Source organism: Ranitomeya imitator, chromosome 5, assembly GCF_032444005.1.
Source record: "Ranitomeya imitator isolate aRanImi1 chromosome 5, aRanImi1.pri, whole genome shotgun sequence".
Classification (NCBI taxonomy): Eukaryota; Metazoa; Chordata; class Amphibia; order Anura; family Dendrobatidae; genus Ranitomeya; species Ranitomeya imitator.
The window spans coordinates 38,589,674-38,606,756 of NC_091286.1; positions in this window are offsets into that span (position 1 = coordinate 38,589,674).

Consider the following 17,083-nt stretch of genomic DNA (forward strand, 5'->3'; position numbering starts at 1 on the left):
TGCCGCAAAAGTGGGCCCGACCTATCCGGGTCCAAACCCCAATACTCTTCCAAACACCTATGAGGGCACATCGCCCCCCCAATCACTTTTCCTAAAACCACACGCCTTCCTTTCCCCAACTGATCAGTCTTCGACCGCCGAATCCAAAAAGCAACCCCACCAGACCAAAATTCAGTATCCCCCACCAACAAACCCCCAGCTGTGAACCTGCTAGGGAAAACCAGCTCCCCTATTCTCAAAGCCCCGAAAAAGGCCAACGAAAAAGCCAGTCGAAACAGCACAGCCTCGTAATCAGAACTACAAACCTCCCCCAAAGCTACCCCCAAACGCTCCAACATCCCGAAAGATATGGGCCGCCGAGTATCGCACGTTGAAAAACCCCTTCTAAAACCTTTTAATGCCTGCCGAATCAGAAAATTCTTAGTAACATCAACGGAACCCTGAAGCTTAAAACCAAAAGCAACACCAGCTATAAATTTATTCAATTTTGATACGGACCAACCCCATTCCTCCGCCGAACCAATTAAAAGCAACAATGCCATCTCCCTATCACCATCCGATTCGACTGAACCCAACTGTTCCAACCACCCTTCCCACAAATGCCATGACGCCTCATAACCTGACCACGTCCTTCCCGACACTGACGACTGTATCAGCCGTCCTCCTCGTCCGCAACAATCTGCCACAAATGAGAAGGGCATGTCGTTCCTGCATCTTCCGCTTCTGGAGCCAACTCCCGGAAACGCTCCCACTGCAAACAAGACAGAGCATCGGCTATAGAGTTTTGCACACCGGGAACATGTACAGCTGAAATCCATGTATTCAACTCCAAGCACCGCAAAACTAACTCCCGAACCAATTTGATTACCGGAGGGGATGAAGAAGACAGATTATTGATCACCGACACCACACTCGAATTGTCGCAATGGAAACGTATCCGCCTATCCTGAAACGTACTGCCCCAAATGAACACCGAAACCACAATTGGAAACAGCTCCAACAACGCCAAATTTTTTGTAAACCCCGCTTCACACCACCAATCCGGCCATCCTCCAACGCTCCACTTTCCAGCACAATAAGCCCCGTATCCAACACTACCAGCCGCATCCGTAAAAATTTCACAATCAAAATCGTTCAAATCCTCCTGTTGAATCAGGGCCCTGCCATTATAGTTGTCCAAAAAACGCCTCCAAACCACCAAATCCTCCCTGTGCTCTCTTTTCAAGCGTACGAAATGATGCGCAGACCGCACTCCGGCCGTAGCTCTCGACAATCCCCTACAAAATATCCTGCCCATCGGCATAATCCGGCACGCAAAGTTTAACCGCCCCAACAGTGACTGAAGCTCTTTCAACGTAACCTTGCGCAGCTTCTCACATCTCATTACCTCTTGCCTTAAGGCCAACAGCTTCTCCTCAGGCAAACGACACTCCATCTTCTCTGAATCTATGAGAATTCCTAAAAAACTCAACATCGTAACAGGTCCCTCCGTTTTATCACGCGCTAAGGGCACCCCAAACTGACCTGCTACCCACTCCATCGTAGCCAACAAATTACCACACAACAAAGAATCCGGGGGGCCAACAAACAAAAAATCGTCTAAGTAATGAATAACCGACGGAACCTGAGAAACATCTCGAACGACCCACTCCAGAAAAGTACTGAAGGCTTCAAACAGCGAGCAAGAAATCGAACAACCCATTGGCAAACACCTATCCAAATAGAACCCCCCGTTCCAAAAACATCCCAACAGCGGGGTGAACCGGAAGCAGACGAAAAGCCGACTCAACATCTGTCTTAGCCATTAACGCGCCTGTGCCATACCTACGCACCCATTGCACGGCAGTATCAAAAGAGGTATAAACCACAGAGCAGAGATCATCCGCTATCCCGTCGTTAACTGACTGGCCCTTCGGATAAGACAGATGCTGAATAAGGCGAAACTTGTTGGGCTCTTTTTTAGGGACCACCCCAAGCGGTGACACAACCACCCCCTCTACAGGTAAATCACTAAACGGCCCCGCCATGCCCCCCAGCTCAACCTCCTTTGCCAATTTTGCCGTAACCACATCCGGCTGCAAGTTAGCCGACCTCAGGTTCTTTTTAGAAAAGGGGATAGCATGAGCCGGATGAGGAATTCTAAACCCCTCAGAAAACCCCTCACACAGCAACCTAGCCTTTTCCCTATCCGGATACCTACTTAGATAAGGGGCCATCCTTAGAACCTTCACCGGTGTCACCCCCATGACCGCCTCCCACTCCTGGTTTACCCCTCGCTTTCTTGAAACACTTGGCCGCTCCATGTGAGGCCCCTCCGCAGTGGGAACAGACATGCTTGAACTTGCATGTGCTGCCATATTTGCATTGGCCATCATTGAACTGCCAACACGTCCCTGTTTTGTCCTTAACCCCTTGTGACCCCTGACCTCCACTTCCTTGTCCCGACTGCTGACCGCTACTCCCTCCACCCCCATGAAAGGACTGCCCAAACCTCGTCGGGGCCATTACCTTCAACCACAAACCTATGTCTTTTTGTTCCCACTTTATCTCGGGTCTAATCGCCTTCCTTTGATGAAACTGCTCGTCGTAACGTAACCACGCCTGGCCCCCATACGCCCTGTATGCTTCCCCTATCGCATCGACATAGCAGAACAAACCAGTACAGTTCTCCGGAAACTTCTCGCCTATAACTCCCGCCAAAATAAAAAACGCCTGTTGCCAATTCGCAAACGTCTGCGGTATCAATTGCCAACGCCTCTTCTCCTCCTCCTCCTTTTTGCTATCCTCTTTCTTACCCTTATACAAATTAAACTTCTCCAGGGGCAACAAGGAAAAAATCTCTACATATTCATCCTTCCATATTTTCTCCTTAACCTCTTTCTTTAAATGAGCACCCAACGGCCCCTCAAAACACACATAAACCTCCCCCTTAGCTCTATCATCCAACTTGATTCTATCCCCTTTTTCCTTATCCGTCTGTACCGACACCGACACCCCCACCGATGACGCCTGTTCCACACCACTCGCCCTATCGGATCCGACTCCCCCTCCCGAACCCGTACCAGAAACCGGCAACCAAGCCCCTAACGGAGCCGACCGCACACTATCCCGACCCTCCCCATCTAATCTCCTCAAAATCTGGGACATACCCGCCAAAAGCTCTCTGACCCCCGGGACCCTCGCGGTGCTGGGCCCCCCACTCCCCGCCAAATCGACCCCACTATACCAACTATCCCCCACCCGAGCATCACTATCCCACCCCACAACAGATTCATTTTCATACTCACCAAGCTGCGCGGGTGCTGTGTCCCCGCCAGCCGTGCGATCACTGAACTCCCGCGGGTCGCTCCTGGAACCGGAATCCTCCGCGCCGCTGTGTTGCTCCAGGCCCACGCCCCTGGCCTCCACGTCACCAGGGGGGACCGGAGCAGGTGAGCTGGAACTTTCCCTGGATCTTCTGGGTGACCTGGACCTGGCCGCCGCCAGCCCGACTCCGGACCTGTCTTCTTGCTGGGCTCTCCCATGAGCCCCGGCAGCTGCCGATAATCTTCCACACCGTGCTGGGCCAGGCTGCGGGGTTGAGGTGTACCTGCCCGTCGCTCTGCCTCTTGCCGCGCCGCCTCTGCCAGGCACCCCGGGTGATACAAACCCCGAGGTACCCGCCGCCACTCCGCTGCTGCTCGCTTGTCCCACCGCTCCCTGCGTCCTGCTCCTCGTCGCCGGTGATGTCGCCGGCGCCGCAGACACCGCCGCTGCTCGCCGGGTACCGCTCCTGCTGGGCGCCGCCATATTGGTGCCGCGAACCGGAAGTCCTCCGGGCACTTCCGGTGCAGCCTGCTCTCCTCCCTGGGCCTGCGCCGCCGCTGCTCCCGGCCACCGTCCAGCGCCTGCAACGCCGGCCGGTGGATTCCTGCCGGAGGACGGGCCGGGAGGAGTAGGTGATCGCCGGCCTGCACGCTCCGCAGGGTCCCAAGAGGGGCTCCGTGGCCGGCGGTTGCCGCGCCCTCCGATCTCCGGCGACAGTTGCTCTGGGGGACGGGTCCTCCTGGATCTGGTCCCCTGGGCTCCCGGGCTGCCCAGCAACGACACCAGCTGGTCCTCCAGCCAGCCTCCTCGCCGCGATCTCGCCATCTCACGTATCTGCCCCAGGATCACGTCTACTGAGGCCATCCTGAACTTCTGCTCCGGTCAGATGTCACCTCTTCTCAGGTCAGATGCTCTATCAGTAATGGCCCCCTTTCCCGCACTTTTCCATGACCCGCCCCCACCCCCACTAGGCCACCCCTCTATTCCTCCCCATCCCCTGAACCAATCCCTGTTCCCTGCCTTAATATTTAAAAATTGCTCCCCTGCGTTCCTTTGGCAACGCAGTCATGGGGGGCTTTCCTTAACTCCGTTCCTCCAGCCCCCCCTCTTGAGTAATGAAAGCCAAACCTACTGATGTTGGTCTTGAATGAATGAATTAATATGTATGTTTATCTCTCGACTTTACCGACTGCAGATATCTGAGAAGGGAAAGATCAGGCAGCTGGTTTACAACATGTCTGATTGTTTTGTTCTCAAGGGGGGATCAATCACTGTCCTAGGTGTCTAGCAGCAGCTTATTCTTATTCTCTCCCTATATCGAACACATGCCCGCCTTGCCAAGCATCTGTATGGTGGTTGGAAGAATTACCGTAGCTATTATCCAAATGAGCATCCTGCCAATCGGTATCTGCTGTGCAAGGCCAATTTAAAGGGGTTGTCTGGTCAATATCCATTGAATAGGTCACTAATATCAGATCAATAGGCATCTGACACCCGGTACCCCAACCAAACAGCTGTTAGAAAGTACAGCGGCCAAATGTTAACTTATGGAACTGAGCTGCATTGTGCCACTCCATTCCTGTGCCGAATAGCTCCTACTTTGAATTTGCGGTATTCTGCAGCTCCCATATTAAATGGAAGTGGGCAGTGTAACTCCGTTCCATATTTTTACAACTGGCAGCTTCCAGAGCTTGTAACAGCTGATCGGTGGGAATGCCAAGGGTCAGACCGCCCACCAATCTCCGAATAGGTCATCAATATATCCTGAATGGACAACCCCTTTAAGTTCTTGGGTTAACATGTTGATTTGTTAATGTGATCTCATAGGATAAAGCCATAAAATGTGCTTTGCCTAAAGGTGAGGCCCCCAGGACACTATCAAACATAATTATGCGCGTCAGGGTGTGCGTTATCAAGACCTAGCGGCTCTTTGTGGTATATCCCCCCTATTTTCAACCTATGGCATTTTTAGCACTATGCACTATGCACCTTTTATATGCTATTAAGGTACTCTGTTTACTGTGACACATGTGCACTTTAGTCTTTACTCTTAATTGTGGCCCTTGCAATTGAATTTGGTATTGATTTTTTATTCCCTTATATTTTTTTTACTTTGGTCATTAATATTTTGACACTTGTGCACTTTATCTTCTGCCTTCATGCATATACAGTACAGACCAAAGTTTGGACACACCTTCTCATTTAAAGATTTTTCTCTATTTTCATGACTATGTAAATTGTACATTCACACTGAAGGCATCAAAACTATGAATTAACACATGTGGAATTATATACTTAACAAAAAAGTGTAAAACAACAGAAATTATGTCTTATATTCTAGGTTCTTCAAAGTAGCCACCTTTTGCTTTGATGACTGCTTTGCACACTCTTGGCATTCTCTTAATGAGTTTCAAGAGGTAGTCACCGGGAATGGTCTTCCAACAATCTTGAAGGAGTTCCCAGAGATGCTTAGCACTTCTTGGCCCTTTTGCCTTTACTCTGCGGTCCAGCTCACCCCAAACCATCTCGATTGGGTTCAGGTCTGGTGACTGTGGAGACCAGGTCATCTGGCGTAGCACCCAATCACTCTCCTTCTTGGTCAAATAGCCTTTTCACAGCCTGGAGGTGTGTTTGGGGTCATTGTCCTGTTGAAAAATAAATGATGGTCCAACTAAACGCAAACCGGATAGAATAGCATGCCGCTGCAAGATGCTGTGGTAGCCATGCTGGTTCAGCATGCCTTCAATTTTGCATAAATCCCCAACAGTGTCACCAGCAAAGCACCCCCACACCATCACACTCCTCCTCCATGCTTCACGGTGGGAACCAGGCATGTAGAGTCCATCCGTTCACCTTTTCTGCGTCGCACAAAGTGTTATGATATGGTGGTCTAGGAGCAACATGGAACGAGCTCTGAAGGAAGTGGTGACTGTACTGACCGCAGTCCCTAAGCTCAACACAACACTAGAAGTAGCCGTGGAATGCTCCTAACTCTCCCTAGGCATCTCGTCACAGCCTAAGAGCTAACTACCCCTAAAGAAAGAAGCAGGAAAACTATCTTGCCTCAGAATACTGTGCGGTCAGTATAAAACACTACAAAAATCCACGCAGAGTTTACAAAAAATCTCCACACCTGACTAAAGGTGTGGAAGGCAAATCTGCCTCCCAGAGCTTCCAGCAAGACCAAATTAATTCACACTGATAAGCTGGACAAACCTAGAAAGCACAGAATGGATAAGTCCACAATCTATGGACAGAAAAGAGCAAGCAAAAACTTAGCTTAGCTGAACTGGTCAGGATAACAGGGAACTCCAAAGAGATGTGAATCCAACCAGGAACCATTTACAAGTGGCACTGGCTGAAGAAAGAGCCAGCCTTAAATAGCCGAGCAGAAGAGACGATAAGTGGAGGCAGCTGATGATAGCTAACTCCAAGGAGCAGCCATACCACTAGAAACCACAAGAGGGAGCCCAAGAGCAGAACTCACAAAAGTGCCACTTACAACCACCGGAGTGAGCCCAAGAGCGGAATTCACAACAGTACCCCCCCCTTGAGGAGGGGTCACCAAACCCTCACCAGAGCCCCCAGGCCGATCAGAACGAGCCAAGTGAAATGCACGAACCAAATCGGTGGCATGGACATCGGAGGCAACAACCCAAGAATTATCCTCCTGGCCATAACCCTTCCACTTGACAAGATACTGAAGCCTCCGCCTCGAAAAACGAGAATCCAAAATCTTCTCAACCTCATATTCCAACTCTCCCTCAACCAACATCGGAGCAGGAGGGTCAACCGAGGGAACAACGGGCACCACATATCTCCGCAACAAAGATCTATGGAAAACATTATGAATGGCAAAAGAGGCAGGAAGAGCCAAACGAAAAGACACCGGATTAATAATTTCAGAAATTTTATAAGGACCAATAAACCGAGGCTTAAACTTAGGAGAAGAAACCTTCATAGGAACATGACGAGAAGACAACCAAACCAAATCCCCCACACGAAGCCGGGGACCAACACACCGACGGCGGTTGGCAAAACGTTGAGCCCTTTCCTGAGACAACGTCAAATTGTCCACCACATGAGTCCAAATCTGCTGCAGCCTGTCCACCACAGAATCAACACCAGGACAATCAGAAGGCTCAACCTGCCCAGAAGAAAAACGAGGATGAAAACCAAAATTACAAAAGAAAGGTGAAACCAAAGTAGCCGAACTAGCCCGATTATTAAGGGCAAACTCGGCCAAAGGCAAGAAAGACACCCAATCATCCTGATCAGCAGACACAAAGCATCTCAAATAGGACTCCAAGGTCTGATTAGTTCGCTCAGTTTGGCCATTAGTCTGAGGATGAAACGCCGAAGAAAAAGACAAATCAATGCCCATCCTAGCACAAAAGGCCCGCCAAAATCTAGAGACAAACTGAGAACCTCTGTCAGACACAATATTCTCCGGAATGCCATGCAAACGAACCACATGCTGAAAAAATAATGGAACCAGATCTGAGGAGGAAGGCAACTTAGACAAAGGTACCAGATGGACCATTTTAGAGAACCGGTCACAAACAACCCAGATAACAGACAGCTTCTGGGAAACAGGAAGATCCGAAATAAAATCCATGGAAATACGCGTCCAGGGCCTCTCAGGGACCGGCAAAGGCAAAAGCAACCCACTAGCGCGGGAACAGCAAGGCTTGGCCCGGGCGCAAGTCCCACAGGTCTGCACAAAAGCACGCACATCGCGCGACAAGGAAGGCCACCAAAAGGACCTAGCAACCAAATCTCTGGTACCAAAAATCCCAGGATGGCCAGCCAACACAGAACAATGAACCTCAGAAATTACCTCACTTGTCCATCTATCAGGAACAAACAGCTTCCCCACTGGACAGCGGTCAGGCCTATCAGCCTGAAATTCCTGAAGCACCCGCCGCAAATCAGGGGAGATAGCAGAAAGAATCACCCCCTCCTTAAGAATGCCATCCGGCTCAAGGACTCCAGGAGAATCAGGCGAAAAACTCCTCGAGAGGGCATCAGCCTTAACATTCTTAGATCCCGGAAGATATGAGACCACAAAATCAAAACGGGAGAAAAACAGGGACCATCGAGCCTGTTTAGGATTCAGCCGCTTGGCCGACTCGAGGTAAACCAGATTCTTATGATCGGTCAGGACCACAACACGGTGTTTAGCTCCCTCAAGCCAATGTCGCCACTAGTGTTGAGCATTCCGATACCGCAAGTATCGGGTATCGGCCGATACTTGCGGTATCGGAATTCCGATACCGAGATCCGATATTTTTGTGATATCGGGTATCGGTATCGGAAGTGTAAAATAAAGAATTAAAATAAAAAATATTGTTATATTCACCTCTCCGGCGGCCCCTGGACATCTGCGCGAGGAACCGGCGTCCGGCACGGCTTCTTTCTTCAAAATGCGCGCCTTTAGGACCTGTGGTATGACGTCCCGGCTTCTGATTGGTCGCGTGCCGCCCATGTGACCGCCACGCGACCAATCAGAAGCCGCGACGTCATTCCTCAGCTAAAGTCCTAGAATGAGCGCCTTTTAGGACCTGAGGAATGACGTCGCGGCTTCTGATTGGTCGCGTGGCGGTCACATGGGCGGCACGCGACCAATCAGAAGCCGGGACGTCATTCCACAGGTCCTAAAGGCGCGCATTTTGAAGAAAGAAGCCGTGCCGGACGCCGGATCCTCCCGCTGATGTCCAGGGGCCGCCGGAGAGGTGAATATAACAATATTTTTTATTTTAATTCTTTATTTTACACTTTAATATGGATCCCAGGGCCTGAAGGAGAGTTTCCTCTCCTTCAGACCCTGGGATCCATGAGGATACATTCCGATACTTGATGTCCCATTGACTTGTATTGGTATCGGATATCGGTATCGGCGATATCCGATATTTTTCGGGTATCCGCCGATACTATCCGATACCGATACTTTCAAGTATCGGACGGTATCGCTCAACACTAGTCGCCACTCCTCAAACGCCCACTTCATAGCCAACAACTCCCGATTGCCGACATCATAATTGCGTTCCGCAGGTGAAAACATTTTATGGAAAAAAAAGAACACGGTTTCATCAAAGAACCATCAGACTCCCTCTGAGACAAAACGGCCCCTTCCCCAATCTCAGAAGCGTCGACCTCAACCTGAAAAGGAAGAGAAACATCCGGTTGATGCAACACAGGGGCAGAAGTAAATCGGCATTTAAGCTCCTGAAAGGCCTCAACAGCCTCAGAGGACCAATTCGTCACATCAGCGCCTTTCTTCGTCAAATCAGTAAGGGGCTTAACCACACTGGAAAAGTTGGCAATGAAACGGCGATAGAAATTAGCAAAGCCCAAAAATTTTTGAAGACCCTTCACAGATGTGGGTTGGATCCAGTCATGAATAGCTTGGACCTTAACAGGATCCATTTCTATAGATGAGGGAGAAAAAATAAAACCCAAAAACGAGACCTTCTGAACTCCGAATAGGGACTTAGACCCCTTCACAAATAAAGCATTATCACGAAGGATCTGGAACACCATCCTGACCTGCTTCACATGAGACTCCCAATCATCGGAAAAAATCAAAATATCATCCAAATATACAACCATGAATTTATCAAGATAATTGCGGAAAATATCATGCATGAAAGACTGGAACACAGATGGAGCATTAGAGAGCCCAAATGGCATCACAAGGTATTCAAAATGGCCTTCGGGCGTATTAAATGCAGTTTTCCATTCGTCACCCTGTTTAATACGAACAAGATTATATGCCCCTCGGAGGTCAATCTTAGTAAACCAACTAGCCCCCTTAATCTGAGCAAACAAATCAGTAAGTAATGATTTTTACTTGCTGAATGGGATCACCAGAAGAACGGGGTTTCAAAGCAAAAAACAATTTGCAGTTATTTTTAAAGTTCAAAAACTTGCATCTGTCCCCAAAAAACAAATCAGGAGTAGGAATTCTGGGCTCTAAAGCCGGAGTCTGGACAACATAGTCCTGGATACTCTGTACTCTTGCAGCAAGTTGATCCACACGAGAAAACAAACCCTGAACATCCATGCCAAAGCATATATCCTGAACCACCCAGATATCAAGAGGAAAAGAAAAAAAAAAAAACAAAACAAACCAGAGCACAGAAAAAAAAATGGTTCAGAACTTTCTTTTCCTTCTTTTAAGATGCATTTAATTCATTTTTGGCCACTTGTACTGTTATGATACGGTGGTCTAGGAGCAACATGGAATGAGCTCTGAAGGAAGTGGTAACTGTACTGACCGCAGTCCCTAAGCTCAACACAACACTAGAAGTAGCCGTGGAATGCTCCTAACTCTCCCTAGGTATCTCGTCACAGCCTAAGAGCTAACTACCCCTAAAGAAAGAAGCAGGAAAACTATCTTGCCTCAGAGAAAATCCCCAAAGGATAGATCAGCCCCCCACAAATAATGACTGTGAGTGGAGAGGGAAAAGACATACACAGAATGAAACCAGGATGAGCACAGGAGGCCAGTCTAGCTAAATAGATAGGACAGGATGGAATACTGTGCGGTCAGTATAAAATACTACAAAAATCCATGCAGAGTTTACAAAAAATCTCCACACCTGACTAAAGGTGTGGAGAGCAAATCTGCCTCCCAGAGCTTCAAGCAAGACCGAATTAATTCACACTGATAAGCTGGACAAACCTAGAAAGCACAGAATGGATAAGTCCACAATCTATGGACAGAAAAGAGCAAGCAAAAACTTAGCTTAGCTGAACTGGTCAGGATAACAGGGAACTCCAAAGAGATGTGAATCCAACCAGGAACCATTTACAAGTGGCACTGGCTGAAGAAAGAGCCAGACTTAAATAGCCGAGCAGAAGAGACGATAAGTGGAGGCAGCTGATGACAGCTAACTCCAAGGAGCAGCCATACCACTAGAAACCACAAGAGGGAACCCAAGAGCAGAACTCACAAAAGTGCCACTTACAACCACCGGAGGGAGCTCAAGAGCGGAATTCACAACAACAAAGACACAGTGGTTGGAACCAAAGATCTCAAATTTGGACTCATCAGACCAAAGCACAGATTTCCACTGGTCTGATGTCCATTCCTTGTGTTCTTTAGCCCAAACAAGTCTCTTCTGCTTGTTGCCTGTCCTTAGCAGTGGTTTTCTAGCAGCTATTTTACCATGAAGGCCTGCTGCACAAAGTCTCCTCTTAACAGTTGTTGTAGAGATATGTCTGCTGATAAAACTCTGTGTGGCATTGACCTGGTCTCTAATCTGAGCTGCTGTTAACCTGCGATTTCTGAGGCTGGTGACTCGGATAAACTTATCCTCAGAAGCAGAGGTGACTCTTGGTCTTCCTTTCCTGGGGCAGTCCTCATGTGAGCCAGTTTCTTTGTAGCGCTTGATGGTTTTTGCCACTGCACTTGGGGACACTTTCAAAGTTTTCACAATTTTTCGGACTGACTGACCTTCATTTCTTAAAGTAATGATGGTCACTCGTTTTTCTTTACTTAGCTGCTTTTTTGTTGTCATAATACAAATTCTAACAGTCTATTCAGTAGGACTATCAGCTGTGTATCCACCAGACTTCTGCACAACACAACTGGTGGTCCCAACCCCATTTATAAGGCAAGAAATCCCACGTATTAAACCTGACGGGGCACACCTGTGAAGTGAAAACCATTCACGGTGACTACCTCTTGAAGCTCATCAAAAGAATGCCAAGAGTGTGCAAAGCAGTCATCAAAGGAAAAGGTGGCTACTTTGAAGAACCTAGAATATAAGACATAATTTCAGTTGTTTCACACTTTTTTATTAAGTATACAATTCCACATGTGTTAATTCAAAGTTTTGATGCCTTCATTGTGAATTTACAATTTTCACTAAATTTTCATGAAAATGCAGAAAATTTTTTAAATGAGAAGGTGTGTCCAAACTTTTGGTCTGTACTGTATATATATATATATATATATATATATATATATATATATACTAGATTGTGGCCCGATTCTAACGCATCGGGTATTCTAGAATATGCATGTCCCCGTAGTATATGGACAATGATGATTCCAGAATTCGCGGCAGACTGTGCCCGTCGCTGATTGGTCGAGGCAACCTTTATGACATCGTCGCCATGGCAACCATTATGACATCTACGTCGATAATGTGCCCATTGCTGAATCAGAAACGTGAGATGTCTACGTCCTTTATGACATCATCGTCGCTGTGCCTGGCGGCCTCGACCAATCAGAGACGCGGGATTTCTACGTCGATGCTGTGCCGGTCTCTGATTGGTCGAGTCCTGGCGGCCTCGACCAATCAGAGAGCCGGGATTTCCAGGACAGACAGACAGACAGACAGACAGACGGAAAAACCCTTAGACAATTATATATATAGATGTTTCCCATGGTGATGATGATGTCATAATAGTTATCAATGGTGACTGGTATGTCATAATGGTTGCCATGGTGACGATGATGTCAACATGTGTGTTTCGACGATGATGTCATAATGGTTGCCATGGTGAAGATGATGTCATAACAGGTTGCTATGCTGACAATGATGTATAGATATATACCGGTATAGATATATACCTTATATACTCGAGTATAAGCCGAGATTTTCAGCCCACTTTTTTGGGCTGAAAGTCCCCCTCTCGGCTTATACTCGAGTCACATACCCGGGGGTCGGCAGGTGAGGGGGAGCGGGGGCAGTGTAATTATACTTACCTGCTGCGGCGCAGTCCCTGCAGTCCCTGGCTTCCCCGGCGCTGCAGATTCTTCCTGTACTGAGTGGTCACATGGCACCGCTCATTACAGAAATGAATAGGTGGCTCCACCTCCCATAGGGGAGGAGCCGCATATTCATTGCTGTAAATGATCAGTAACTGTGACCGCTCAATTACAGGAAGAAGCTGCAGCGCCGGGGAAGCCAGGGACTGCAGGGACCGCGCCAGGAGCAGGTAAGGGGAGCGCAGCGCTGCGCTATATTTACCTGCTCCTCGCTCCGGCTCCGTCTGCAGCGTCCTCTAGCAGTGACGCTCAGGTTAGAGGGCGCAGTGGCGTAGTCAGTGCGCGCCCTCTGCTGAGCGTCAGTGCTGGAGACGGAGCCGCAGAGGAGCAGGTAAATATTGAAAGCGCTGGCGTCCTGAGAAAGAGAGGTGAGAATGTGATTTTTTTTTTTTATGGCAGCACCAGCAGCATTCTATATGGCACAGCATTATATGGAGCATCTATGGGGCCATAATGAACGGTGCAGAGCATTATATATGGCACAGCATTATATAAGGAGCATCTATGGGGCCATAAAGAACGGTGCAGAGCATTATATAGGGCACAGCTTTATATAAGAAGCATCTATGGGGCCAAAAAGTACGGTGCAGAGCATTATATATGGCACAGCTTTATATGGAGCATCTATGGGGCCATAAAGAACGGTGCAGAGCATTATATATGGCACAGCTTTATAAGGAGCATCTATGGGGAAATAATGAACGGTGCAGAGCAATATACCGTATATGGGGCACAGCTTTATAAGCAGCATCTATGGGGCCATAATCAACGGTGCAGAGCAATATATATGGGGCACAGCTTTATAAGGAGCATCTATGGGGCCATAATCAACGGTGCAGAGCAATATATATGGCACAGCTTTATAAGGAGCATCTATGGGGAAATAATGAACGGTGCAGAGCAATATACCGTATATGGGGCACAGCTTTATAAGCAGCATCTATGGGGCCATAATCAACGGTGCAGAGCAATATATATGGGGCACAGCTTTATAAGGAGCATCTATGAGGCCATAATGAACAGTGCAGAGCATTATATGTGGCACAGCTTTATATGGAGCATCTATGGGGCCATAATGAACGGTATAGAGCATTCTATATAGCACAGTTGTATATGGAGCATCTATGGGGCAATAATGAACGGTATGGAGCATCTATTTTTATTTTTGAAATTTACGAGTAGCTGCTGCATTTTCCACCCTAGGCTTATACTCGAGTCAATAAGTTTTCCCAGTTTTTTGTGGCAAAATTAGGGGGGTCGGCTTATACTCGGGTCGGCTTATACTCGAGTATATACGGTATATATATATATATATATATATATATATATATATAATATATATATACTAGATTGTGGCCCGATTCTAACGCATCGGGTATTCTAGAATATGCATGTCCCAGTAGTATATGGACAATGATGATTCCAGAATTCGCGGCAGACTGTGCCCGTCGCTGATTGGTCGAGGCAACCTTTATGACATCATCGTCGCCATGGCAACCATTATGACATCATCGTCGCTGTGCCCGTCGCTGATTGGTCGAGGCCTGGCGGCCTTGACCAATCAGAGATGCGGGATGTCTACGTCCTTTATGACATCATCGTCGCTGTGCCCGTCGCTGATTGGTCGAGGCCTGGCGGCCTCGACCAATCAGAGACGCTTGATTTCCAGGACAGACAGACAGAAAGACAGACAGACAGACAGACAGACGGAAAAACCCTTAGACAATTATATATATAGATATATATATATACTAGATTGTGGCCCGATTCTAACGCATCGGGTATTCTAGAATATGCATGTCCCCGTAGTATATGGACAATGATGATTCCAGAATTCGCGGCAGACTGTGCCCGTCGCTGATTGGTCGAGGCAACCTTTATGACATCATCGTCGCCATGGCAACCATTATGACATCATCGTCGCTGTGCCCGTCGCTGATTGGTCGAGGCAATCTTTATGACATCATCGTCGCCATGGCAACCATTATGACATCATCATCGCTGTGCCCGTCGCTGATTGGTCGAGGCCGCCAGATTGTGGCCTGATTCTAACGCATCGGGTATTCTAGAATATGCATGTCCCCGTAGTATATGGACAATGATGATTCCAGAATTCGCGGCAGACTGTGCCCGTCGCCGATTGGTCGAGGCAACCTTTATGACATCATCATCGCCATGGCAACCATTATGACATCTACGTCGATACTGTGCCCGTCGCTGATTGGTCGAGGCCTGGCGGCCTCGACCAATCAGATGTGGGATGTCTACGTCCTTTATGACATCATCGTCGCTGTGCCCGTCGCTGATTGGTTGAGGCCGCCAGGCCAGATTGTGGCCCGATTCTAACACATCGGGTATTCTAGAATATGCATGTCCCCGTAGTATATGGACAATGATGATTCCAGAATTCGCGGCAGACTGTGCCCGTCGCTGATTGGTCGAGGCAACCTTTATGACATCATCGTCGCCATGGCATCCATTATGACATCTACGTCGATACTGTGGCCGTCGCTGAATCAGAAACGTGGGATGTCTACGTCCTTTATGACATCATCATCGCTGGGCCCATCCCTGATTGGTCGAGGCCTGGCGGCCTCGACCAATCAGAGGCATGGGATTTCTACGTCGATACCGTGCCCGTCACTGATTGGTCGAGGCCTGGCGGCCTCGACCAGACAGACAGACAGAAAGACAGACAGACAGACAGAAAGACAGACAGACGGAAAAACCCTTAGACAATAATATATATAGATATACAGTTAGGGCCAGAAATATTTGGACAGTGACACAATTTTCGCGAGTTGGGCTCTGCATGCCACCACATTGGATTTGAAATGAAACCTCTACAACAGAATTCAAGTGCAGATTGTAACGTTTAATTTGAAGGGTTGAACAAAAATATCTGATAGAAAATGTAGGAATTGTACACATTTCTTTACAAACACTCCACATTTTAGGAGGTCAAAAGTAATAGGACAAATAAACATAACCCAAACAAAATATTTTTATTTTCAATATTTTGTTGCAAATCCTTTGGAGGCAATCACTGCCTTAAGTCTGGAACCCATGGACATCACCAAACGCTGGGTTTCTTCCTTCTTAATGCTTTGCCAGGCCTTTACAGCCGCAGCCTTCAGGTCTTGCTTGTTTGTGGGTCTTTCCGTCTTAAGTCTGGATTTGAGCAAGTGAAATGCATGCTCAATTGGGTTTAGATCTGGAGATTGACTTGGCCATTGCAGAATGTGCCACTTTTTGGCACTCATGAACTCCTGGGTAGCTTTGGCTGTATGCTTGGGGTCATTGTCCATCTGTACTATGAAGCGCCGTCCAATCAACTTTGCAGCATTTGGCTGAATCTGGGCTGAAAGTATATCCCGGTACACTTCAGAATTCATCCGGCTACTCTTGTCTGCTCTTATGTCATCAATAAACACAAGTGACCCAGTGCCATTGAAAGCCATGCATGCCCATGCCATCACGTTGCCTCCACCATGTTTTACAGAGGATGTGGTGTGCCTTGGATCATGTGCCGTTCCCTTTCTTCTCCAAACTTTTTTCTTCCCATCATTCTGGTACAGGTTGATCTTTGTCTCATCTGTCCATAGAATACTTTTCCAGAACTGAGCTGGCTTCTTGAGGTGTTTTTCTGCAAATTTAACTCTGGCCTGTCTATTTTTGGTATTGATGAATGGTTTGCATCTAGATGTGAACCCTTTGTATTTACTGTCATGGAGTCTTCTCTTTACTGTTGACTTAGAGACAGATACACCTACTTCACTGAGAGTGTTCTGGACTTCAGTTGATGTTGTGAACGGGTTCTTCTTCACCAAATTAAGTATGCGGCGATCATCCACCCCTGTTGTCATCCGTGGACGCCCAGGCCTTTTTGAGTTCCCAAGCTCACCAGTCAATTCCTTTTTTCTCAGAATGTACCCAACTGTTGATTTTGCTACTCCAAGCATGTCTGCTATCTCTCTGATGGATTTTTTCTTT